Source organism: Gopherus flavomarginatus, chromosome 5, assembly GCF_025201925.1.
Source record: "Gopherus flavomarginatus isolate rGopFla2 chromosome 5, rGopFla2.mat.asm, whole genome shotgun sequence".
Taxonomy (NCBI): Eukaryota; Metazoa; Chordata; order Testudines; family Testudinidae; genus Gopherus; species Gopherus flavomarginatus.
In genome coordinates, this window is record NC_066621.1 from 85,672,012 (window position 1) to 85,695,586 (window position 23,575).

The following is a 23,575-nucleotide window of genomic DNA, read 5'->3' on the forward strand; positions in this document are numbered from 1 at the left end:
CCATATCTAGGGCGGAGGCACTCTCTTGTAGCATATTAGCAGAGGTGAGATGGTATTCCTGTGAAGCTGGAGGGTACACTCTCTTCAGTTGCTACACCAAGTGATTGGCTGTTCAGTTAGTAGTGAGATGATCTCCCAGTAGTGCGGGACTCTGCCTCCCCACACTAGTTTTCTGACTCTCAGATTGGGATGGCTGAAGAAAGGGGCCCTGAGTCCTTGTATGGCTCTCCTTCATGGCTTAGCTATGCCACTTGCTGTGTCAGTGACCTTCTTTATTTATTCCACCCCTTTGTGAGTTCACCGCATACCCCCTGGAATAGCTGAAATAAATTGCCAGCCCCAGATAACCTGTGGACAGATGGACATACAGAGGCTACTTTAGTCCCTGACACATGAGTCCTGCATAAAATAGGAGGCCTGATTCACTGTGGCATCTTGTGGGGAGCAAGGCATTATGGGTAACTTTCTAACCTAGATCTAAATGAAAAAGCCAGTCTGAACACAGACCCAGGAGTCTCTGCTCAGAAGTGCTTTGGACAGCAGTGCTGATGACACGAACAAGCCTCTCAGAACCTGCATGGTCCTTCTGGGGTCTGGAAAACATCCCTTTGGCAGGATTTTGCAGTTCATAGGGGGCAGTTCAGTGCTGGGTAACATCCAATAATCCAATTTGAAGTGCTGCTGCCTGCCCCATCTTCAATGCTTCTGGGAGCTAGATGACAAAAGCACCAGACCCACTGCATACCGTGCACACCCTGAGTGATTTCAGAAATGGGAAGGAAGTCCTGGGGTTTGGCTGAAGCATGCTGAGGCTGCTGTGGGGTTGGAATATTCCACAGACCGAACTGGGACTCTCCCTGCTCACCCAAATGCTACATCTTGTTCTGTTAGTATGCATTAGAACTGGAGCTGGGCAGACTGTTACAAGCCATCACACTACATAGACTTAGCCCTGGGCCTTGTAGCTTGGAAAGGTTCAATTACCCCTTTCTCCTCTTAATTCTTAACTCTTCTCCTCCAGTTTCCTGGTGCCTCTACCATTCCTGTCTCCAACTGGAACAGGATACATTGTCAAGGAGGCTAATTTCTGCTTGACTAAGAACAGTGTCTTGTTTAAATAACACCTCCTATGTGTAGAGCACAGTTATAGAGCAGTGGTATCTGCCTTGTGCAGAAAGCCTTTTCCAGAAATGTATCTAGGGCCTGGAGCTATCATTATTTGGCTCCTGTTGTTTGGAATTGCTTGTATAGGTAACACCTTTTATTTACGGTCCCCCCCACTTATCTCCATGTTCCTGCCTTCTCTCTCTGTATCATTAGCAATGTGCTATCTTTCCTATAATAATAAGAGATATACCAATCTCCTAGAGTTGGAAGGGACCTTGAAAGGTTGTTGAGTCCAGCCCCCTGCCTTCACTAGCAGGACCAAGTACTGATTTTGCCCCAGAGCCCTCCTCAAGGATTGAGCTCACAGCCCTAGGTTTAGGAGGCTAATGCTCAAACCACTGAGCTATCCCTCTGAATTAATGAATGAGTGTCAAGTAAGAGGCTGTGCAGTTTCTCCAGAATCTGAAGTGAATGGTGCCATTTGAAACCCAGCAATTGGACATGAGTAGCAATAGCTTGGGGTTTCTGGCTATTAGTCAGGGATCAGCCAGTCCTGAACTAGATATATCTTTCTGTCCTCTCCAAGCCTTGGGTGCCTTCTTAAAACCCTTCCTGGCTGTGTCCCCTTCCTCTCTGTTACTCCAGAGAGGAGAGGCTGCCCTAGCATCAGTCCCACCAGGCTGTGAATTTTTCACAGGTCTCAACCATGATCCTATGTAAACAATTTGAAGTATTTGGACTCTAACAGTCTGATGTGAGCTGCTCTTTGGTGATTAGAAGCAGCAGATTGTTGCCACAGTCTCTGAAAAGGTCCCTTTCCCTATGTCCTTGATGTCTCGTGGTATTAAGAATCCCTATGAATAATGCATAATCAGAACACAGTTGAGTTCCCCTACTGTATGTTAACTACACTGGAAGATCCTTCAATTATCCAATCTATTCATCTGAATTATTCCATGTCCCTTTCCCACCGGCTCCCTTTCCTCATTCACATGGGTAATTGAAGTTTCTATCTTAACTGATAGCTCTCTCTTGCTGCAGAGAGAGTTATTAAAACTGTGACGTAGAACAGTGTTTCCCAAACTTGGGATGCCGCTTGTGTATGGAAAGCCCCTGGTGGGCCGGGCCGGTTTGTTTACGTGCTGCGTCCGCAGGTCCGGCTGATCGCAGCTCCCACAGGCCGTGGTTCACCGCTCCAGGCCAATGGGAGCTGCTGGAAGCGGCGGCCTGTACATCCCTTAGCCCATGCTGCTTCCAGCAGCTCCCATTGGCTTAGAGAAGTGAAACGCGGCCAATGGGAGCCGCAATTGGCCAAACTGTGGACAGGGCAGGTAAACAAACCAGCCTGGCCCGCCCTGGGCTTTCCTTATACAAGCGGCGTCCCAAGTTTGGGAAACACTGACCTAGAAGAATGCGCTCCCTTAGCAGAGCCCGCTAACTGCAGTGATAACTGACATTGAATAGGCTAATGCAATCTGTTTTACAAACCTAGTATGAGAGGCTTCCTGTCCTGAGGACCTTCCAGTCTGAGATAAGACAAGACCCCAGAAGACAATTCAGGAAAAGCAAGGGCGGGATGTGGTTTCCAAGGAGGGAGGGAAAGCAGGTGAGACTTTCATAGTCTATTAGCACAAGTTACTGCAACTGCCTTTCTTGTCTGTCTGTTGTCCTCTCCAACCTGCTTGGAGATTCCATACTAGCTAGTTACGGTGTGGGACTATTACATACCATAGCATCACTCTTGGTGCACTTGCCCTAAGTGCATATTTTGTGCTATGCTTGACACCTCTCCAACTCCAAAGGGAAGGATTCTAGTTGCCTATGCTTTCTGAAATCCCATCTGCTCCTGGATGTCTAGGTGGTAGCAGTTGCTAAGCTTGCTGCTTATCACCAGCATTTGGCAAGATAACGACACCCTGTGAGTGATTCAGGCCTTTGTCCCTCTAAGGTTAGGCTTTTGACCATGCTTTGCAGGGAGCTGCACCTTGAAACAAGCTGGAAGCTGCAGCTAGAGCAGATTGCAGGTGCACATTACGCCTGAGCTCTGGGGTCTGCACGTGCCGCCAGATCTCAAACCTCACCTGCGAATAGTGTTGGCTTTAGTCCATAGAGCTGGGGAACTAGTGACCTGAGGGATGCGCCTCTCCCCATCTGGTAGTATGGAACGTGCAGTCATTCAAGGTATATGAATCAACAGCCTCCTGGAGAGGGCTGGTGCCAGTGTCTGGCTTTGATGAACTTTGGAATACTGTAAGACTGGCCTGTTCTCCCACATTTATCCTCCATGATGAGGAGATGGAGTTTAATGGAAGGGAGCCGTCTTGGGGCTTGGAAGCATGCTAGGGCTATTTAAGGGTATGTCTACACTGGAAACTTCAAAGTGCTGCCGCGGGAATGCTCCCGCGGCAGCGCTTTGAAGTGCGAGTGTGGTCGCTCACAAGCGCTGGGAGAGAGATCTCCCAGCACTCCTGGTAATCCACCTCCACGAGGAGATTAGCACCGAGCACTGGGGGCCGCGCCTGTCTACACCAGTGCTTTAAAGCACTCAGACTTGCTGCGCTCAGTGGGTGATTTTTCACCCCCCTGAGCCAGCGAGTTAGAGTGCTATAAAATGTAAGTGTAGACAAGCCCTACGGCTTGGTTTATTTTGTTAAAGGGGACCTCCAAAATGTGCTGGTAAGAGACTAGGTTTGTGCCTTTGTTGGTTTATGATGGATGAAGGGGGCCTGAATTCCTCCTCACCATTCCCTTCAAAAAACTATTTACACTTTCCCTCAGAAACAGCAACAATGTCAAGTGTGGTCTTCCCTGTCTTTGCTGGAAGTCTCCATGAGGGGCTGAGTGAGGTGAAATAGGAGCTTTTTCCAGCTCTGAAAATGAGGGAGGGAGGTGTTTGACTCTTCACCAGTGAAAGCTTTCTTTTCCGACTGTTTGGGTTGATAAAAACAAGCCCCAGACAATCTTTAAATGTTCCACAGCTTCTCTCTGTCTGGTTTCTTTTGCGTGGTACTGTTAGTTCTCCAGTTGGTCATAGTCTTTTAGGAGAAGTAGGGAAGATGAGACCTGAATTTATAATGTAGAAATATGTAACCTGTCCAGGTTAAATTTTTACATAAATTCTGTACTTGGTAAAGAGCCCCCAAAGGATACGAAAGGGATGCTCTTTCTGTGTAGGTCTCTGTAATGAGCCTAGAGTTTGCTCAGGGAAGGTGATCAAGCCTTGCATCTCCTGAAGGGCAGAAAAATTAGTCTGACAAGGCTTCCAACTTCATTAACTCAGGATCAACTGTGCTGGCATGGAGACCTTCCCTTCCTACACTCCCCCTCAACTTTGTGGGAGGTGCTTCTCCTGCAGGGGTAGGAAAAATTTCAACTATGGAAACAATCTGTCTCCTCCTGGCTTCACTGTTGCAGCTCTGCCAGCAGGAATCCTCACAACAGGGATGTGACAACTACACCACAGCTTTATTAATTAATCGTTAGTTTACCCTGAAGTCTCATTTGGAAGATTAAGAATTGGGTTGGAGATTGAAGGCAGTATCCTCTGTGGCTCACTGCCAGAGCTTCTGACATCAACGGGGCCCAAAGTCTCAATTATAAGAAAAAAAGAAAAGTACTGTGTCTCTTCTCTACTGCACCTGCCAGAGAATCCTGGGCCTGTCCTGGAAAGGGTAATAGCCAACTGGCTGGGCCCAGGTCTACAGGGACTGTGAAAACTTCCCCACACAGCCCTGCCAAAGCATCTCAGTCATGCTCTGAAACAGCTCCTGCTCTTCTAGAAGGAGGGAATGGTGTCTAGCTGTAAGAACAGAGGTGGGGGGGTGATGACTTGGAATTAGAACTCCAGGGTTCTCTCTACGGCTGTGCTGCAAATTTCTTGCGTGGCTGTGGGCAAATTACTTTGCCAGGCTGTGCCTCCATTTTCCTGTCTGTGAAATGAAGATGATACTTTGCTATCTCATAGTGGCATGTGAGGAGTAAATTTTGCACAGCGTTGCCATGAGGTGCTCATGTGAAATGCATAAGAGAAGGGAAATACAATAGTAAATATTTCCCCGTAATTTGGGGCCCAGTATGAATGCATTTTGTGTGAATCTAGTATGAGAAGTCAGAGGCTAACAGAGCCTGAAAGGGGATTTTGAATCTTGGGAACCATAGAATACAACTGGAGGTCAGAGCCCTGCTCTTGTTGCCAATCAAGAGGCTAGGCAGCAGTCTGACTGTGGTTTGGAGAGAGGAGATGTGCCATCTTTCATGTCACACTGTCCATCCATCCATACTGCTATGTAACTGCAGTGTTTGTACATGGCAGCTCACTCTCTCCTCTGTCTTAGCTTGTATCTCTGGGACTAAGCAAGGGAATCTGTGTGACCTAGGAGCCTGGGGGAAGGTACTGCTGAAAGAGATCTCAGCCTGGGGGATGTGGGTGTCACTTAAACTGGATGGAAAAGACCAAGGCCGGCTCTACCATTTTTGCCATCCCAAGTGCGCAAAAAAAAAAAAAAACCACCTGGACTGTGCCACCCCAAGAATGGACGGAATGCCGCCCCTTGGCATGTGCCACCCCAGGCACATGCTTCCTCTGCTGGTGCCTGGAGCCGGCCCTGGAAAAAGCCTTTTAAGAAACCAATGTCTGCTTCATCCCAGGAATGTTATGATTCCTCCGTCCATGTACTTCCCGCCCTACTGCTGCTTAGTATTGGAATGTCCCTTTATAGATACTCCTGATTTCTCATGTGTGTCACTGGGGCTCAGGTTGCTAATTTGAGATGCTCACCGGGCAGAGAAGTGGTTAAACAAATGTTGTTCAGTGCTCTTTCTGTCCATTCTGTATACATATGCTGTATGAAGGGAAAAGCCAGGGAGTCCTGCCCTAGGGAGAACTCACAACAGGCAACAACTGTCTTAATCACACTCGTATCCCCAAAGTTTCTGGTCAAGTTTGACATAGTACATTTAGCATTTACTGTACAGAGACCAAAGCACTTCACTGGGGTGAAAGAAGTTTCCTTATCCCCAGATGGGGAAATTGGTGCCCTGATAGGGGAAGGGATTCTCTCAAGGCCACATAGGCAGTGGCAGAGTGAGAAATGGAACCCAGGAGTCCTGGTTTCACCCCAGCGCTCTCTCCACAGGACCATGCTGCTTCATTACAGCCTCAACCTTTAGACAAGCAGTGTTGGACGACCGAATGTTGCTGATCAATTGAGTTTTTGGTTAAGACAGATTTGACCAGAGATACAAGGATCCTGAAGGGATAAACCTTCATCCAGATGCAGTACTTGGGGATGTGGGCAGCACTGAGTTGCAGTTCTGAGCCTATTTACTGTAGTGGCCTAATGCCCAGATTTGGAGAGTCTGCTCAAGTGAGATTGTACCCTTGCTGGGACTCATAGGGGACTGAGCTGGTGGAGGTGCAGTGTCCTTTATGCATATGTCCTATACTCCTTCTGCAGAATGACTTCACACTGAGGAGTTTCCACCTCACCCACTTAGGGTGACCAGGTGTCCCAATTTTATAGAAACAGTCCCGATATATCAGGCTTTTACTTATATAGGCACCTATTTCCCTCCAACCCCTGATTTTTCACACTTTCTATCTGGTCACCCTAAAACCCACTGCAGCGCTGGGGCTGTTCCTGGGGCCTCGCCTCGATCTCTGTCCCACTCTCCTTTTGTTTTATAACTTGATAATTAATTATTAGCAGTTTTTGTGTTTCCAGGTGATGGTGAGATGGGATGACCCCAAACTTAGCTGAAACTAGAAGTCTCTGTGATACTGGTGCTATCCCTGCTCTCTGCCTGCAAAAGCCATGAACTTGTAACTGGGGAAGCGTCCCCTCAACCAACGTGTTACCACCAGACCTGCAGTACAGGAGCCAGCTGCCCTGTCATCTCAGCATCCTCCAAAGGTTGGTTTTCTTGCTCCTCTTGTAAAGAAGTTAAAGCTACTCAGTCTCCTGCTGTCCCAGTCTCTGCTTGCCCAAACCAGTGAGTTTAGGGTAGAAGGTAAGATGGGGAAGAATGCTGGGATTGCTGGCTCCCTCTCTGTTCAATGGCGCACTCTACTCAGTCCCTTACTGCCAGACACCACTCCTCATCCCTGGGTAGGGGGTGTGCTAAGTCCACAGGACAGCCCTTGAGATTCCTATTAGCCTCCCACAGCACCTGCCTTGTAAAAGGAGAAGGAAGAACATTCCTCCTTTTTTGTCCAGCTAAACCCTGGTGAGCAAACGATCTTCCTTTGTGTCTGTTACAAAGGGATGTCTCTTTAATGCACATTTGGAGATTCCCCTCCCCAAATCCTCTTGTTTCCAGAGAACCTTTGATCTCTAAATTCCAAGCTCAGCTGGACACAGTGGCAGAGGCCTGGGCTGCTTCGCTTGAGAACTAAAGGATTGGAATGGAAAAGTCCATTTTAGGGTGGAGGACCAGAAGGGACCCTGCAGCAATTTATTTTAGCAGACTGGGGACTTACTCCTTGTGGCTCTTTACCCTGTTTGGCATTAATCCCTTTCCCTCCGTGCACCAAGCATTTTGGGGGGCTGCCATTCTTCTCTGCTGCCTCCCCTGCCCCTCATTAGTGCATGGCCTGGCTTGTCTAAACCTTGATCGGATTTGTCAAGGCTCCTTCCCTTTTCTTCCTGTTCATTGAAGATTGAAACAAAGGAAATGGGAGAAAAAAGGGCCTGAGAATAGGAATAAGGGAAGTGAGTGACAGGCTGCCCCCTGCACCCCTCCCCCTTCCAGCTCTCTTGGGGCAAAGCTAAAGCCGGTACAGTCACTTCAGAAGGCAGTGCCTTCCCCCTGCCTCTAGCCTGAGTCAGGGCTTCTGCATTCTGTTTCCAGTTCTACCGCTAGCTGGCTTCATGGTTCACCTGCTCCCTTGGTCATGTTCATATGGAACTTCTGCCTGCACTGGGTGTGTGCTGCAGCTGAGGCTGTTCCCTCCACTATTGACCTCGTAGCCCAGACAGCCCTAGTCTAAACAGCCAGGCTGCAGCATTGCCTACTAAAATACCCACACCAGTGGGAAGAGGCTCCTTCTCCCCCAGCAGGGGCACTGTGGCATGGGAACCCAAATTAATCTCCAGTGTAAGTGGGCTGTTATTTTTACTGCTTTATTTTTAACGTGCCCTGTGCTGAGAGGGTTCCCTCATTACCTGCCCTAGCAAAGGGCTGCTCCAGCAAGCCAGCCAGCCAGCCCCTAATGAACACAAAGCAGAGCTCTGACGGCTCCTGGCATCTGTACAGGACATTAAGCAGCAGGACTTTCCAGCTCCTCCCCATCCTGAGCCAGATAAGGACTCTGAACAAGGGCCTTTTGTGCAGCCAGGTCTGTGAGGAGGATGCTAACCTGGTTTTGGGGAGCCAACATCCATGATTTGGCAGCTGATAGTCAAGATCAGACTTTCCGTTGAGGCAGGAGACTTCAGTGTGAAGGGAGCCTGACCCAACATTCTGGTCTCAGCACTTTTCTGGTTGATGTTAATCCCACCTCTGGCATTCTCATCAAACCCTTCAAACTTCCCTCCCCCACCTTCTCTCTTGATCTCTTCTGCCCTCTGCTCACAGCCTCAGTATTAATCTGCCAGGAGAAATTAAAAAACATGAAGTCCCAGCATAGTGATGCAGCCACTACAGTGTGAAATGCAGCCTCACCTGTCCAATCCTAATTGTCAGTCTCTAGGAAGCTTTTTCTTGGGGTTCAGCCTATATTTTCCTTTCAACCTCTTCTTCCTCATTCTCCCCCGTATGTAACCCTCAAGTAATCAGCACTCTCAGGGCTTTTAATTAGAGAACTCTTTAAAGTGCTTAAGCTATGAAATGTGTGGCTTTGGTGTTACTAAACCCTCTCCTTGCTTGGTATTCATTCATGCCCTTCAGGTATTTGCATTCTCTTACCATGTTCCTCTCCTCAGGGAGGTCGCTTAGCCAAACTCCAAAGCTTCACATATTTCCCCACATCTTTGTCCATTCCATGTGCACAGAGTCAGTGGGAGATGGGACTCCCAGTTCCCACCCCCACTCCCACCATGCACACTGTCCAGAGGGGTCATTTGGGTAAGCCCCACAGGTGTGGGGAGTTTGTTCTTTTAATTTCCTGGGTGGGCTTGCATGGCAAGTTAGTTTTCTGTGACTGCTCCTAACTGATGATCTTCTTGGTAAAGAGGAACCCAGATGGATTTTGCTATTTCAGGTGCATTATACAGAGGGACTGTCCTTGCCCTGCTCCATGGTGCAATGCCTCTGTTGCTGCAGCCCAGACAGGTCAAGTTCCACTGTGGAGTTATTGACCAGCAAAACCTTTGTGTCAAAGTGATTGTATTGAAGGTTTATGCCTTTCCAGTCAAACAAAATCATGTTCCGTCAAAGCGAGCACGTGTTTCCCCTTCTGTATTTTACAGGGTAATTGCTGGGCTGGTGGGCTCAGCACAGGTATAAATCAGCTATGCAGTTCAGCAGGGTTGCGAAGTGCTTGAGCTAGAAAGCTCCTATCATGGCCAGTGAGTCCATCACATGCTTGCAATTAATTGATGACCTTCATATAATGCTTATCTTCCCTCCCCCCATGTTGTTTCTCTCTCTTGCAGAGACCCCATCCCCTGGTATTCCAGTGCAGTGCATGTGCCAGAGTATGCAGACTATCTTGTGTTCCAGCATCAGGTACTGCACTCTTTTTACACTACACACCTGCCCTGAGCACGCTGGTTAGATTGAAGGCAGGTGTAAGCTGCAGGGGGAGAGGTGTGTGGCTCAGTGCAGCCTTCCCTAGGCTAGCAGTAAATTCAAGCTACCCAAACCTTGGATTTCATATGGAAAATAAAATCTCTTCTCCTCACAAATGTCAGTAGTAGGAAGGGAAAGGCAGATATCTTCTCTCGCTGGTGCCCCCTGCCAGACGGATACAGTGCAGGGTGGGAGGCTTAAGCCAGACCTGGTGTTATCAGTCTCTGCTGTCTCCTTTGGGCAGCGATGGCTTCTGTGTAGTAAGAAGGGGAGACATGGTTCTTCTCCTCCCGAACTGGCTCTTCAAAGAGTTATCATAGTGAAAGCTAGTGGGGCAGGGGATGGATTAATCCATCAACCAAATTGGAAGCCAGAATCTCCTGACCATGGGCTTGAATTCCCCATGATGCCGTTGGGTTCCCACTGCATGGCAGGCTTCCAGATAGGGGCCTAGTTGGCGGAACACTGGCCTGGGAGACTGGAGACCTGGGGTTCTATCCCTAGCTCTGCCACCGACCTGCTGGATGACATTGGGCAAGTCACCACCCCTCTGTGCCTCTCTTCCCACCCTTCAGCTGTCTTTAGATTGTAAACTCTCCAAGGCAGGGCCTATGTCCCACTATGAACTAGTCTGTACTCCAAAGTTACATCAGCATAGCTGCATCTCAAAAACTTGACAAATCTACACTCCTGAGCGACATAGTTAAACTGATCTAATCCCTGGTGTGGACAGCACTAAGATGATGGAATAATTCTTTGTCCTAGCTGTAATGCTGCCTGCAGTGACCTAAGAGCATGAGTACTGACGCGGGGCAGTCTGTTAAGAACCAGGGCAGAAACCTCAAATTCGTTGTGAGTTCTATACTTAGATTTCACCAACCAATTATCAAGTGTAAACTCCTCAGGCACTAGAACAGCCTGAACATGAAGTCAGACAGTCCCCTTGGGTTCTCCAATCTGTCTCGCCACCCAGGTGAGCAAACCTTTATGATAGATGGTCCCTTACACCAAGAATCACACCAATAGTCAGGGTACTTCCAGTCCCAAAGGACCAGTCACTTACCCCAGGTCAATTGCACTTAGATTTCACACCAAAGACAATGTTTGTATCCAAGCCTATAATAAACTATATAAAGATTTGTTAAGTAGGAAAAATAATTTTTTACGAGGTTCAAGCAGGGAAACATATACACAAATGAGTTACAATCTCAAGTTTTTAAAAGTAATAAAAGAGCTTGCTTATTACAGAAGCTTCATGTCCACAAGCACCGGGGTTCTCTTGCTTGTGTCTAGAAAACTTTGTCTAAGCAACAGAGATATCCTGTTCCTTCTTGTAAAGGTTTGTTTTATCCCCTTTCTTCCTTTTGCTCTGAGTTGCACACTTAGCTAATGGGAGGAATTCTCCTGTATGACTCATTTTCCCAGGGAGGGCAGAACAACCAATGTCTTTTGTCCTCTCTAACATCCCACAATAGTCCATCTGGTATCACTGGACCTTTCCTGTTGGGCAGAACATAAAACCTTCTGTAGGAGGTCAATACGTCACACTAGTTAATACGTCTCTCCTGTCTGGTGACTTACACAGTCACTGAGGCTCACAAGACAACCACTCAGATATTACTTTGCAATGTGGAATATGGATGTTATAACTGAGATTAATTCATGCAGCAACTCACAAGCATTCAATGAAATCTAAACACATTCTTAGAATTCTAATATTTATTTTAACAATACTAACACACAGATGAGCAAGACTGATTCCAGGTATATTTGTCAGTATTCCATTGAGAGAGGGAGACTTTGGCATGAGCTGGCACCTGGTTTGGAGAACCCCACCTGTTGCTGTGGTAAGTGTCTCCACTGAAGAACTACAGCAACTGTACCGCTGTAATGTTTGAAGTGTGGACATAGCCTGGGTGACTGTACAGTGCTTAGCACAGTGGGCCCTTGTCTCAACTGGGTTACCATAATACTACTATGATATCGGCCTGGCCCCCTTCCCTGGCCAGCAGTGCTCCCTGGGGGGTCAGTTTTGCTGTGGCACTGTGTCCCTAAACCCAGTGTAGTTCTGTTCAGGGCCCAGATGCTGCAGAAAGGGTTGCATAGAGTCTTTCTTAGAGAGAGATTTCTAAAAAATATGCTAAGCTCTGTATTCACACCGAGTTTGGAGGTGAGGGGAGCAGTGGAGTGAGGGGCAGGGCTGCTAAAGTCAATATTACCTGATGAGTCAAGTTATTGAAAGTGAAATAGTGGGGAGGGGGAGAGCTAGCAAAGATGCTGGCTGTGGGCTGCTGTCCTCTGATATCCATAAAACACCATCACCTCATCATCATCCTGGTGACTGATCATCTTGCAAAAGTGCTTATTGCACAGAATCCTCCTGTCCATCCACTCTCTGGATTGATTTTATGGCTTGGATGAGTTTAATGTTCTGATAATGATACTTTGTCTTCATCTCTGTCTCAGGGAAGGACTTTGAATTTATTGCAGCCTGGGGAAGGCAAACTGTCCAGAGTGAAAGTGGGGGCCCTGCTGGGGCAGCTCCCTCCCCCCCCTCCCAGCGCACTTGGCTGCCTGCACTGTTTGCTGTCCAGGGGCAGGACTTTTCAGGTGCAGAGTTAGTAGCATAACCTCTTCCCTTGTGGTGTGTGTCTTGAGTAGCTGCTGGACTTGCTCCCCCTGTGTATCCAACTTTGCTGGCTGGTTTCCCTCCACTTTTCCCACTCAAAGTTCACTGGGACAAGAGCTCCCCCTTCCCTCTCACCATCCCCAGATTGGTCAGGGCGGTGGTGGGCTGAGCTGATTTGCAGGGTGGGACCCTACACATAGCATGAGTATAAGCAAGATGTCTGTAAGCATGATGGTGAAGCTTGTTCCAGTAGCCAATTCTTCTCCTCAAAGTTTCTTTCTTCAAGGACTCCAGAAGGGATGTGATGGACAGAATAGCCCCTCCCCTCATTATTTTGCTCACCAGTTAGGCCTAGTTTCCAACACACTGATTTTTAGTTCGCTAGTTTCCAGTTCCACACTTTTTTTGTTTACCAAACATGACCTTAACACAGTCCTTGAGTTATATCAGTAGGCCCTTTTGTTTGGACTAATTCAGTCTTTGCCTACTTTTGCACCTTTCCTTGTCAACTTTGTTGTTTGAGATTGTGACAGTTTATAAACTTTCACTCCTTACAGTTGAGCAGGTCTGGATGCAGCAGATGCAGGCCTGGATTGGAGGTACCCATAGTTGCCTGTTTGCAAGAGTTGTAATCCACTGAATGGGATGGATACCTGGCTTCAGTGTAGGCTTTCAAAGCCTTGGATGGGCTGGAAGCAGCTGTTTAGATCTCAGATGATTCAGATCAGTCTTGTATCCTTGTCACTGTAGCTAGCCTGGCTTCATGCACTTTGCTGTATGTGTGATGTTCAGATGGGCCTTTGAAACTAGAGACCTTGTGGACTGTGCAGAAGCATGAAACATCCCAGGGCATTTTTGTAAGAGTTGGATTTGTTTGCTCCGGTGTCCTTGGACAAACTCCCTTCTGCTCCAGAAATGGCTACATTTCAATAGAGTTGTGTGAAGAGCTGTGAGATCCTTTGGGATCTTTCAGGTATATTTGTAACATGCTCCTCACTGTAATAAATGGGAGGGAAGATGTTGGACTTCTGGGAACAGGTGATTGGCTGGGGAATTTGTAACATTACCTAATGACTCTTCATGAATCTCTCCCCCATTTTGCCATTCTTTTCCTCTTTCACACATTCATATGGAGGTGGAGGGGCACTTGGCTTTACATATTCCTCCACCTTCTCTTGCACTTTTGCCCTCTGCCACTCCTTCACGACATTTCCCCAACCCTCCTCATTCCAGGGATTATGATCAAAACCCATGCTACAAATAGTTTTCCTAGCCACCAAAGCAGACTCCAGCTTATTAATCACTTCAGTGCATTTCTTACGATTCCCTTTTCCAGGTGGCTTTGTAGCCTGTTCAGTTAAAACTGACACAGCCCCTTTATATCGTTTTGCCTCCAATTTATACTCCCCTCACCCCCCGCATTTGTGCATCCATTTCGCATTCCAATTCCTGACAAGTTTGAGTTAAAGCAGCCGTCTGCTGGACATTAGTTACATTTTGCGTTTTTTGCAAATCTTTTCATCCCCTCATTTTGTAATCTCAGCTTCTCCAGCTCCTGTTGCAAACTTTCCTTCTCCTGTTTTCAAATCTCACGCTCCTCTGCAAACATATTTACAGCCTGATACATAATTCAAAAAGCAGCATTTGTCCAAATGCTGTCCAAACATTATTTGTTCCTTTTTAGGAGTAAGTGTACCACATGTCTGATATTTTAACAGCATTTCATCCAAACACCCTTCCTTGTATGGGACCGGAATAGCATTTGGCAGCCATGGATCAGAGCCAAGATCTTTGCATGCCTGTCTCAGTAAGCACCCCTCAACCATACCCGGGGGCTTTGGGGCATCCCCCTTGTCCCCTGGTACGACGACCCTTCCCTATCTGTGTTTGCAAAACATCATTGACTCCAGGAATGACCAGTACAACCCTGCTCACCAGTATATTTCCGTCTCTTCATACTGGCAACCGGTTCAGACACAGTTTGATTCATTTTAAAGACCTTTTCACTTAGACATGACAGTAAAACATCCTCTGTTACCAAATGTTGACAACAGGGGGTGCTGCTACCCCAAAATGGATCTTTACTGGCTCCCAGTGCGGCAGATTACTGTCATACCAGTGGAAAAAGGTCACAGTAATTATCTTCAATACACAGCTGTTTACTGAGAAGGAATTACACAAGCAGTAAAGGGTTATATTAAGCACATAACTCCTGTGTTAGACATTAAGAGCTATACAATCCTCTTAATGAGTCTCTCTTTCACAAACAGGCCCTGCACTAGCCTCCCACAGTTCCTGCTTGGCAAACAGAGAAGATGGTTACCAATTTTATAGACGGTTTCTTTATTCCTGGTCTGATCTTCTCAGCCCTCTGGTCTGTCTCTGCTTCCCTCGAGGCAAGGCCTTGGTTGCCTTGAGACCCTTTTGGTTCACAGTCCTACTCAAGCCCATGGAGCAGAGTTTTGGCTACTCTGTCTAGCAGCATTGCTGCTTCAAGCATTAATTAAGGAGTCCCAGCCACAGTAATTTACTTTGCCTGATTCTTATACTCTTTCCTTGAAGGAGTCTTAAAAGCATGCCCAGAGGGCATGTGGTTACTAATTTTTACCTGATTAGTATTTTAGAAGGGGTTGGGGGGTGGTACCGAATGGAGATCACCCCACATTTACTCACTCATCAATCATTCGCTCTATCTCTCTGTGTGATGGTCCTACTGTAAGGTCACTATAACCAGGTCAACCTGTGCTCCAGGTTGGAACTTTATACATATGATACTTACTTTTGTATGGGCCCATATTTGTCAACCACTATCGATCATACACACAGACTTTGCCAGTCCTTTATCAAATTTGCTTCTGCTTAAAGAGAACCTGCTCCCAGGATCCTCTGCAGCCATTCAAACATGTTTCAGTCATGTCAAGTCATGCTCACACACCATTCATTCAGTATGGCCACACCAATTTGGTACCATCCCAACATCTCCCTTCTCCAAGCTGGTGGTATCCTGTGTCCCTCATTGCTGGACTGCCTTCTCTAGCTGTGCCTTGGTGAAGGATGGTGCCTGTGCTGTGCAGCCCTTCTACTGCTCTGCAAAGTGGCTGTTTAATATTAGTCAGTCTCCCCAGGCAGGTGGGGAGCAATGCTGCTTTATAGGCTCCAGACAGCAGGGAGGGAGGGGGCTGAAGACTTTTTTGCTTAAGCCCATGGGGGAGTTGGATGTTGGTGCTGGTGTTCGGAGATCTCCTGTAGGCCAGGTCTGTACTAGGAGGGACTGCTAGTGGAGCTATACTGGCAAAAGTGTTCATGCAGCTTATACCAGCAAAAAGTGCTTTTGCTGGTACACTGGTCCAGCAAGCGAGAAACCTACACCACTAAAAACCGTTTTTTGCTGGTATAACTGTGGTACACTAGGGCTTTTGCTGAAGAAATGTCACCAAAACAAAATATCACACCCCTAACTGACATTGCTATACTAGCAACAGTCTCTAGTGTAGACCTGGCCTTGCGCTCTGGCAAGTGTGACGCACAGGCTTTTTCAAGGTCTGCTCAGATATGTCCTGTTACCAGACTAAATTATCTCAGGTGTGTCATTTACCATGCCAGAAAGGATCCCTGCTGAATGGAGTGTGTGAAATTGCCACAAGGTGCCTGGAGACCAGCCAAGGGGCAGCTGCTGCTGCTGCTGCTGTTACTGGACTGGCTCTGACAGGTGGGGCTGGTGTCAACCAGTGTCTGGTGCATGTCTTCCTGCTGCTAGCTTTGTCTGTGGCATGGGAGGAAGCTAATTTTATGCTCCTGCTGACCAGGTTGTTGCACTTGAGTTCAGCCCAGCACATCATTTCTTGCTGCCTGTGTATCCCCACAAACCAGTCTGTCTGAAGGGTGAAATTGGGTGAATACTCCTAGCTTCTCCGTAAGTGAGGCAGACATGGATGGGGTGCGTGTTCCACCAGCCACGGGACTGTTCCTTTTCCCCTCTCTTGCTGGACTGCAGTTAAGGGTGTTCAGTGTGTCCCATCAGAGGGTGTTGTCCTGTCAGAGAGAAGAGGGAACCATTAATTCAGACATGGCATAGATGTGACACTGACATTTAGAGGGAAAATCTCTCTCCAGGTGTAGTGAGTCTATACAATGATGGAGACAACTCCTCTCCTATGGTCCCAGTGGCCTAGATGGACTCGTTGCCCTCTAAATTTCAATGGTACCTGTACCTATAGCTGCAATGTTACAGAAAAGCCTGAGATTCTGGTGGCATTACTGATGACTAGATTCTAATATCTGTACTCCATAGACTTATGGAGCAAGCTGCTATACAACATGAGTGTGTGGGGAAGTCTGTCCCTCTTCCTTATCTGAGCACTATAATTCTGTCAGAGAATAGACGGCGTGGTAATTTTTCTATTAATTTATGGAATATGTACTTAGGTGCTGGAGCCTTAGAACTGTATATTATAATGAGCCAACTGGCTGGAGATGAGTTTGACACATGGGCATAACTAAGAATAGGGTGATGCAGGCTGCCTGCAGACTCAGGAAAACATCACTGCATCAGTTACATTATATTAAATTTTTCAGGGGTTTCTTTGCAGCCAGGGAGATCAGACTATTTTTTTTAATGAAGACTCATATTCTGGAGCACTGTTTTATGTCTGTGGAATACATTGGCTATTCTGCCAAAGGTTGCTATCTTTCTGATGAGATGTTGAAACAAGATCCTGCCATCTGTTAAAGGTTCCACTTGTCATAAAACCAGGGGAGGATAATCCTGAGCATAGGGGTGTTAATTCTGTTTTCCTGGCTGAATTCCATTCTCCCTCTGTAAATTCCTTCTGCAGTTTCACTTTTATTCTTCCTCACTTCCTTTGCTCCTCTGAACTGCTGTGTAGTTCAGATGCTGCCCTACTCCCTCCCCAGGGCCGGCTCCAGGCACCAGCGAAGGAAGCAGGTGCTTGGGGTGGCCAATGGAAAGGAGCGGTGTGTTCGGCAATTCGGCGGCGGGTCCTTTAGTCCTTGGGAGCAAAGGACCTCCCACTAATTGCTGCAGAAGAATGAAGCGGCGCGATTGAGCAGCTGTCGAAGTGCCGCCGCTTGGGATGGCAAAAAAGCTGGAGCCGTCCCTGTCCTTCCCGGAGGTGTTTGCATTTCAACAGTTTGTGAAATAGTCCCTATGTTACCTCTGTCACTGCAGTGTTGTGATATGAGATTTAAAAGTAACCTGTAGAAGGGAAAAAACTACCTGGGCCTTTAAAGAAAATATTTAAAAATTTGATGGAGAAAGAAAGCCAGGGAGGAATTTAAAAAAAAGGTGGACTTTTTCCCTCCCCCTACTTCCCCTGACATCGAGTTGTTGCCTTAGCAATTCAGGCCTTGCATTCTCCAAATCTCGTGTAGTATCCCATGAGGCAAGGCAGTGAATGCTGGGGCACCTCCCAGGGAAGAGATTTTTGTGTGGCTGTCAAGCGGGGGCATGCCAGGACATTTTTTATAAGGCACGCAACAATTTTTAGCAAACAAGTTTTGCACTAAACTTTCCATCCTGATGAAGACTTCATACCACTAGCTCTGTTCTGTCATGGATGATTCAGTTCTACACTTAGATGCCTTAAAGGGCACAACCATTATAGTGACATTCCACAAAAGGGCATCCTCCATGCGGCAGGACCCCACAAGTACGTGTGTGAGGTCACACCAGGGGGAGGATGCCATTTTGTTCTACAATGGGTGTTGAGGAGCTGGATCTGACCTGTGAGATGCCAGTTGGGCCATGGGTTTTTTTTAATGAATTCTGTGGCATCTGGTGCATGTGTTACATACCTAGGTGACACACCATTTCTATCCAAACCTATTGGTAACACACACCTAATTCCAACAACTGAGAAAGATTCACTTTCTCCAAAATGTTAAACACATCCTGCCACCTTACTGCCTTCATAGCGTTATCCATCTCCCAGTTGTTGAAGAGTCTGAGACAGCCCCCACTCCTGACAGTCTGCCACTGACAGGGAAGAACAGATTTCACACTTCTAATAGTAGAAAATAACCAAGCCCTCCCCCGCTCCCGTTTTATTTTGTAATAGTTAAAGGAGATGTTTCAAGCCCTGAATCTCCTTTGCTGGTTCCCTTAATGGCTGCTGTCACCACCTGCAGTTGCAGACATGTTGAGGAAGTTCTGACACATACCCCTCCTGTGTAGTGTCCACCTGTGTGTTTATGATGGGAAGCAAGGGATTAATTAGCAGGGCAGGTTCCAGCATTTTTGCTGCCCCAAGCGGTGGAGGGAAAAAAAAAGCCACGATCAGCACTTCTACCGCCGCCACTGCCTTCTTCAGTGGCAATTCGGGGACAGGTCCTTCTGTCCAAGGAGCCGGACGTGCCACCCCTCTCCATTGGCTGCCCCAAGCACCTGCTTGCTGTGCTGGTGCCTGGAGCCAGCCCTGGGGATTAGCAGCAGCCTCAGGAGAGCTGCTGGGGAAAAACATTGAACTTAAGAGCTAAGACAGTCTTGTTACTCACCGAATGGCTTCTTTAATCATTTTGGATAGATTTGTTATAAGGAAGTGACCTCAAATCTAGTATGGTGCTGCTACTTTGGATATGAGATTCTTATTAAGGAGACCAAATAGTCCTCTTGCACAACACCCTGGCGTGCACCTTGGGAGGGGGGAGGGGGAATGGCACAAATCAAGGAAGAAATTCCCTGCACCAGCATTCCATGAACTAATTATTCACCTGACAATCGTCTGAACAGGGAAAGGGTAGCCAGGCAGGGGCCCTGAATGGGTCCTATTGTAATGGCTCTGAATGAGCTGAGCTGCTCATGCAAAGGTAAGCCCTTAGGCCAGGGGAAGGGAAAAGGCTCTTCCTGGGACCAGCCAGTACCAGAACTGCTCATGCAGGCAGGGGGTGAATAGCCAGAGAATAGGGAGATTTCTGGGCTGGGAGCTGCATATGAGTAATATGGATGGCTCCTCAGGTGAGAAGAGTTCTGTGCTCTGGAAAAGCCAGAACAACACCTCCCTATAAGCAGCACTTATTACACTGCACCAGTCTAATGGGGATGTGTGGTGGAGAAGGGCATTAATGGGAAACCTCTCATCTTTCCACTGTCAGCATGTGTCTGAACAGAGCAAGGGAGTGAGCGAGGAGCATTTGGCTGGAGAGGGAAGGAGGGTGGGAGCCCTGCCAAAATGGTGAGGGAAGCATAAAGACAGCCAGAAGCATACAGCATATGGTGTGTGTGTGTAGATACCAGCATTCATACCCCCGTCTGTGGCATGTGCCCTCATGCATGTACCTCTATATACCTTCATATGTGAGCCTGCACGCAGAGGCCTGAGAGTACAAGTGTGCATGCAGGCAGAGACATTTTTATTTCAGGGCCATCCAGACTGGTTCCAGCAGTGGCCAATACCTAATTCTCACCTTTCCCAGAATCCTTTCCTACTCCTCCCCTCACTCCTGTTGTGCACTTGCTGTTCATTCACTACTGCTGCTCCTGTGGGGTCCTGGTGATTGCTTCCTGTCCAATTCACACACCCTGCAGCTGGAGCTGTGATCTCCCTGATTGTCACCTCAGCTGCAGAGCTACAACCATCATAAAATTCCCCAGCTCTGATTATGCCCCATGCATTCTTATGTCACACAGCTGTAACTTCCATCTGCCCTAGAGAAGAGTTTCTTTCAGCTGGTTATTTCCAGCAGCAGGGAGCTCTGATTCTTATGTTGTAGGATTGGGTCAAAAGAAAGGCTGGGAGTGGAGTTGGGTCCCCTGCTTGGTATTTCACAGAGGCCAGGTAGACTGTGTGTGGATGGGTGGGGGAAGGAACAGTGTCCTCTGTCTGACCTAATGGCAGAACTTTCCTACCCACGCTAGTGCTTGGAGCACTCTGCTGAACTCTGGAAGAAGCCATGTTCGCTCAGCTGGGAGCCAGGACTCATGAGGCTGAATGATGAGTGGAGTGAAGGAAGGAGGGTAACTTTGCCCCATCCCAGTTTTCCAGCTGGACTCTGGCTCTGCTTGCAATCCCTGCTGTCCTTTTTCTCTTCTTTTCTGTGGGGCAGTGAGTGCTTCACATGCAAACGGACCAGTGATGGCTCAAGGCTTGCTGTCCTGGTTCTGTACCTGCTGCCTAAGTGCTGGAGGCAGAAGGCAGAAGCTTTGCTGGTGTGGGATGGATACTGCATAGCTAATGCTAGGGAGTAATTAGTCCTCTGGCCCCCCAGCCAGTGACCCCAGTAGCTTGAGGTGTGGAGGTGTTAATCTAGCTAGCCAATAGGGGCTTCTGGGCTGAGCTGCCATAGTCAGCCCGTACAAGCAGCTCGGTCAAGGCAGAGGTCTCTCATTTAAGCATCCTAGCTTCACCAACTGGTGCAGAGCTGTTGGGATGGGGGTGGGAGTTGTGATCGCTCTCAACTGAAAGAAGGGGGAGCAAGTGGGGCCCTCCTGTGGTGTCCATAGGAGGATCTCAGAGACCTCACACACATTAAATATGGAAACCTCACAACCCCCATGGTTGTTATAGCCAGTTATATGAGAGTAAACAGGTATCCAGAGGTGAAGGAGCTCATCCTGGGACCCAAACTGGGCCAGTGGCAGAGCCAGGAGTCCTGAATCTCAGCCCCCTATTCTGACCACTGGATCCCACTCCCTCCCAGGGAGGGGCCTAGAAGCCAGGACTGCCAACTCACTTGTCCCATGTTTTAACCCCTAGATAACACTTCCTTCTCAAAGGTGGTAGTGGGGAGCAGAGAGAGCCTGATTCCTCTGGGACAGTGGAACTGTCTACAGTGAGGGTAACGCTCAGCTGAGGCCTTTTGAGACTGGAATGAACTCCCACAGGAGCTAGAGACCATCACAAACCTCACCACCTTTTGCTCCAAGTGCAAGGTGCCTTTCGTTGACCTTGCCTTCTCTAACTTAAATACAGAGCAACAGGTAAAGTAAACAAAATAAAACCTTTCCAAAACAAAACACTTCATTATAGGTGCATCTCCCCCAAGGATAGGATGAGAGAACAAACTACACATGATGCATCTGAAGAAGTTGGTTTTTTACCCATGAAAGCTTATGCCCAAATAAATCTGTTAGTCTTTAAGGTGCCACCGGACTCCTAGTTACACATGACAGACTCATGCTTGGCACAGTACTTTCTGCTCTACTGGAAGGTGTTCAGATACTGTGGTGATGAGTGCAACATAGGAACCTATACAGCAAAGACTTCAGGCTCTCTGCTCTAATCAGTAGCTGATGTGCCCTGTGCCCCCATGTCTCTGATGGCTTGTGGCAAGGAAAGAAGTCCTGCTGGTGTGTCTGCAAGGTACAGTGCTGCTCCTTTCTCAATCTAGAAGGATGCAGCAGCTCATGTACTATGTGGGGGTAGAGCAGCCCCAGCCCCGTCGCTGGTGCTCAGCAATAGGCTGCACATAAGGAAGCTATTAAGGAACAATTGCATGTTTGAACTGGGATTTCATAAGGATAAGTAAGAGCCGCTTGGTGTGGAGGTAAATGTCTTCCCTGGGGCAGTGATCTGTGCACAGGTGGCAGCCCAGCCCTGCAGGCATGTATTGCATTGGAGGAGATGCTATCTTTCTGGCTGGCAGGTCTGTGCTTGCTGGCTATGGTTTTACTAGTGCCTCTCACTCCCCTTCCTACTACACCCTGTGCATTCTCCCAGCTGCTCTTCTGACATGCAAAGTGGGGAGAGGGGCAGGTAGTGTCTGCATCCTGGAGAGACGCAAGCCTGGCTGTCTTTCTGTAACCCTGGAGGCAGAGCAGGAGAGAAGTTGCAGGTACAGGCAGCCTCCGCATAATTAGCATTCTGTTCCAAACCTGAGCTCTTCAGCTGGGCCCCTCTCCTCCTCTGCACAAGGAAAACCCTGATCACTTCATGTTCCCCGTGCAGTTTTGTGTGCCAAGTTTTCCCACTGTATTCCTGGGCTGCCCGGGACCTGTTCTGCCTTTCTCGGGGTGTTTGGGGCAGTGCTGCTTTTTGCCATTCAATTTAATATATAACTGCAGGCCCTCCGAGAGCTAAGACTCTGCCCTGCACCCCGCACTCTGCCCTGCATCCCTGTCTCCTTATGCTCCACATCCGAGCGCCCTACCCTGAGGCACTGCAGGTGCTCCCCTCCTCCCCTGCCTGGCTCAGCGCTGCCCTCCACAGCTGGGTTACAGGGGTTCCCCCTTTTCCCCCTGCCCTTCCAGAGGGTCTCGGAGCACTTTGTAAATGCTCATTTAATGAATCCTTCCCCCTTCCTATGAGAGGTGGGTAACACGAGCCCTACAGTGCGGAAGGGGAAATGGAGGTCACAGTGACAGAGCTGGGAACAGAGCCCAGGCAGCCTGATGCTCCCGGGCCCCTGCTCTAGCCACTAGCCCGCACCGCCTTTCCAAGCACTAGGGAGCCTGGCGCAGCTCTGGGCCCCGGCGGGCTGCGCTGCCCTCTCCCTGGAGCTTCAGGGCTGTCCCAGCCTTCCTCTCTGCAAACATTTGCTCCAGCCAGGTGCCCGGGCGGGGGATTTGTCCCTGCTCAATCCCCCGCCCGCTGAGGGGGAGGAGACGTTTGAGTCAAGGTAGTGGGTGAGTGGGCGGCCTTGGAAGGCAGATACTGTAACTAACTTTGGGCGAATCCGGGTGCGCAGCAGGCTCCTGGCGCTGGGACTCGTCAAGCAGAAAGTGAACTTAATCTCTTGGCCGGTTTGTTCTTTCTCCCCCCATAGGGCGGGAGAGCCGGGGCTGCAAGAGCCAGGAGCGGGAAAGTGGCTGGTCTGAAAGGGAGGAGTGGGACAGAAAGCCCCAGACTGCGCCCTGGGCTGGGAGCTGCTGCGGGATGACGAGAGGCGAAAGCCAGGTAAGGAGATCTGGGCCAGTGGGGAGCCACGGCAGGTGGGCGGGGGTAGGAGCTCTGGGGGAGTGTGAGAGCGAGTGGTGAATGGGGCATGGTATGGGGCTGGGGGGAGGGAGTTAGTGGCCGCAGTGGAGTGATGGCGGTTGCCGGTGGAGGGAGCTGTGTGAGCCCGGGAAAGTTTCTGGTTAGAAGGGTAACTTGGAAGAGAAGTTGCAGAGTCGTCTTTGCCGTGCTCCGTGGTTGGCCCCTGTGCTGTCCCCAG

The 23,575-nt window shown here is 48.6% G+C and overlaps 1 protein-coding gene across 9 annotated transcripts in view; it reads left to right on the plus strand.

Annotated features, from left to right (window-relative positions):
- Positions 1-23,575, plus strand: part of LARGE2 (LARGE xylosyl- and glucuronyltransferase 2) — a 70,558-nt gene that overhangs the window by 4,470 nt on the left and 42,513 nt on the right. For 6 of the 9 annotated variants that reach the window (XM_050955310.1, XM_050955314.1, XM_050955319.1 and 3 more), the window contains exons 1-3: positions 6,922-7,019; positions 9,702-9,774; positions 23,186-23,316. The gene's annotated coding sequence lies outside the window, so the exon portion shown is untranslated. Of the gene's footprint in view, positions 1-6,921; positions 7,020-9,701; positions 9,775-20,339; positions 20,439-23,185; positions 23,317-23,575 lie in introns of those variants that run through there. The other 3 variants (XM_050955312.1, XM_050955311.1, XM_050955313.1) reach the window with 3 other exon arrangements.